We start from the raw sequence: 3,656 nt of genomic DNA on the forward strand, positions 1-3,656 counted from the left end.
TGGCTTTTCACTAGGTACTTTAAACACATTTTCTTTCCCTTAAAAATAAGTGGGGGAAAAAAACCTTCTCCATTTCCAATCAGAAAAACATGTTAACTCAGAATTATCATACTCCCATGAAGTTTCAGCAGATTTTCAACACCATAAATAGATTTTGAAGTCCTTTGCCTAAGCATTTCTAAAAATGTTTCACTGTTGACCAAAAGAAGACACAGATTTCTCATTCAACTTTGTTTTAATGGGTATCAAAATTATGTAATGGATTTTTGGTCACGTTACTTCCATTAAAAAGTACCGATTATTAAAACTAATAGATTAAAACTGCCACACACACACTCATGCAAAACCCCAAAATGGTTCATTAAACATTTTTCTTTCCTTCTCAAGGTTTTACGATCCACTGTTATCATTAACCAGTCTCTTACTTAAATGGCCGATTGAAACAAACAGTTCTGGGACCTTTTCCTCACCACCGATTAAGACTGGGTCAGCAGTCGTTAGGGATATTTATTAAGTCTTCTGGGCTATCTGGGTTGACTTAGTGACCTTGGCATTTCCAGCAGGCTACTTGTCCACTGCTTTGATGACTCCTACAGTAACTGTCTGTCTCATTGCAAACAGCAAAATGATTCAAAAGAGGACAAGCAGAGGAGCTCTCAACAAACATGCACCTGACAGGAGCCATATCAATCACTGGATTTCAGGAATTTAGGGCCATCTTCCAGCTTCTAACTAGAACAGCAATCAATCTTTACCTTCAACTCAGCAAATTGGAAAGCAGTGTAAGCTGTGTGATGATCCATCACAAGGGCATAGCCAGCACTGATTTGGCTTGGATGGTCCAGGAAAATCATCTGAGCAATGAAGCCAGCTGCTTCCATTGATGGGTCATTTTGTTGTTACCAGCAATGTTGCCATGACAAACATCTTAGACACATTCTTGACATTGAAGCTTACGCTATCTCCAGGAAGAGCTCTACTCAAAGCTTCATTGTGCATTTCAACAGACTTTACTTCAGTTGTAATGATAACTGGAGTAAAGGTGACAACCATTCTGAATTTGAGAACACTGTCTCCATTCAGTGCACAGGGCTCAATGCCATCAATTTTGCAGATATCTGGAAGGGTAGACCTAAGCACTTGTCAGTTGGGCAAGTTGGTGGTAGGATGCAACAAAAAGCTTCAAGCAGCATGGTTCCATTGACATTGCTATCTTTACAGGTGACTTTTTATCCCTTGAACCAAGACATGTTAGTACTCGGCTCCAGCATTTTGTTCCATTCCAACCAGAAATTGCCACATATAGTACTGCTTCAGTGTTATAGACAATTTTTTTGTAATGTAAGTGCTGACTTCTTTAATAATTTCCTCATGTCTCTTCTGACTGTAGGGTGGGTCAGTGGTATCCATGTTGTTAACATTGACAATTAGTTATTTCACATCCAGTGTGTAAGTCAGAAGGGCATGCTCATAGGTCCGTCAATTCTTTGAGATACCATCTTAAAATCACCAACACCAGCAGCAACAAATAGGACAGCACAGTCTGCCTGAGATTCTTATAACCATGGTTTTGATGGAGTCTTTATGTCCTTGGGCATTAGTGATAGTAATTTAATACTTTCCAGTCTCAAATTTCTGCAAGGAGATATCAGTGGTGATGCCATGCTCTTGTTCAGTCAAGCATACATGAAGAAGTCCTCTCCCATCTCACCGGCCTTCTTATCAAATTTTTCAATGGTTCTTTTGTCAATCCCACCACATTTTTAGACCAGATGGTCAGAAGTGATGAACATGCTCAAATCTATGTGTCTAATGACAATGATGTTGACATGAGACTTTTCTCTCCCATTTTGGCTTTAAGGGGTTATTTTCTCAACACTTGTTCTTTCATGGCAAACTCATTGAGAAAAAGTTTTATCTTTTTTTTTTACTCATTGCATTTTTATTTATTTCTCCCATTTTTCTCCCTTCTCTGATTTAAAATGAATGTTTTGTTTGTTTCCAGTGATCTGTTTTAGCCTATTAATTGTGCTTTTGTTTTTAATTTTTGAGTAATTGCCTAATATGGTTTGACTTTGTGTCTCCATCCAAATTTCACGTCCAATTATAGTTCCCAATTTTAGGAGAGGGACCTGGTGGAAGGTGATTGGATCAAGGAAGCAGATTTCCCCCTTGCTTTTCTCATGATAGTGAGTGAGTACTCATAAGATCTGGTTGTTTGAAAGTGAATAGCACTTCCTCCTTCTTTCTCTCTCTCATCACTAGGTGAAGATGTGCTTGCTTCCCTTTTACCTTCTGTTATGATTGTAAGTTTCCTGAGGCCTCTGAAGCCATGCTTCCTGTACATCCTCTGAAACTATGAGTTAAGGAAACCTATTTTCTTAATAAACTACCAGTCTCAAGCAGCTTTTTTAGAGCAGTGTGGGAACATCCTAATACAGAAAATTGGCACTAGAGAAGGGAGGCATTGCTGTGAAGATACCTGAAAATGTGGAAGCAACTTTGGAACTGAGTAATGTGCAGAGGTTGCAACAATTTGGGGGGTTCAGAAGAAGACAGGAAAATGAGGAAAAGTTTGGAACTCCCTAGACACTTGTTGAATGGTTGTAAACAAATTGTTGATAGTGATATGGATTGTGAAGTCCAGGCTGAACTGGTCTCAGTTGGAGATATGGTTTGGCTCTGTGTCCCCAACCAAATCTCACCTTGAATTGTAATAATCCCCACATGCTATAGGAGGGACCCAGTGGGAGGTAATTTAATCATGGGGGCAGTTTCTCCCATGCTGTGATTTTGAGTGAGTTCTCATGAGATCTGATGGTTTTATAACCATCTGACATTTTCCTTCCTGGCATTCATTCTCTATCCTGCCACTCTGTGAAGGTGACTTCCATCATAATGGTAATTTTTCTGAATCCACTCCAGCCATTCAGAACTGTGAGTAAATTAAACTGCTTTCCTTTATTAATCACCCAGTCTTATATAGTTCTTTATAGCAGCGTGAGAATGTACTAATACAATAAATTGGTACCACACAGAGTGGAGTGCTTCCATAAAGATGCCCAAAAATGTGGAAGTGACTTTGGAAGTGGGTAACTGGCAGAGGTTGGAACACTTTGGAGGGCTCAGAAGACAAGATTATGTGGGAAAGTTTGGAACTTCCTAGCGACTTGTTGGATGGCTTTGACCAAAGTGCTGATAATAATATGGACAAGGAGGCCAGACACGGTGGCTCAAGCCTGTAATCCCAACACTTTGGGAGGCCAAGAAGGGCGTATCACAAGGTCAGGAGATTGAGACCATCCTGGCTAACATGGTGAAACCCCATCTCTACTGAAAAATACAAAATCCTAACCGGGTGTGGTCGGGGGTGCCTGTAGTCCCAGCTACTGGGGAGGCTAAGGCAGGAGAATGGCCTGAACCCGGGAGGTGGAGCTTGCAGTGAGTTGAGATCAGGCCACTGCACTCCAGTCTGGGTGACAGAGCGAGACTCCATCTCAAAACAAACAAACAAAATAATAATAATAATAATAATAATAATAATAATAATGTGGACAGTGAAATCCAGACTGAGGTGGTCTCAGATGGAGATAAGAAACTTGTTGGGAACTGGAGTAAAGGTCACCCTTGCTATGATTTAGCAAAGATACCGATGG

At 40.3% G+C, this 3,656-nt stretch overlaps 1 pseudogene; it reads right to left on the reverse strand.

Moving 5' to 3' along the window:
* Positions 1 to 510: 510 nt before the first annotated feature.
* Positions 511 to 2,347, reverse strand: LOC139362252 (elongation factor 1-alpha 1 pseudogene; annotated as a pseudogene).
* Between the last annotated feature and the right edge of the window lie 1,309 nt (positions 2,348 to 3,656).

This window comes from Macaca nemestrina, chromosome 3, assembly GCF_043159975.1.
Source record: "Macaca nemestrina isolate mMacNem1 chromosome 3, mMacNem.hap1, whole genome shotgun sequence".
NCBI classification, from domain to species: domain Eukaryota; kingdom Metazoa; phylum Chordata; class Mammalia; order Primates; family Cercopithecidae; genus Macaca; species Macaca nemestrina.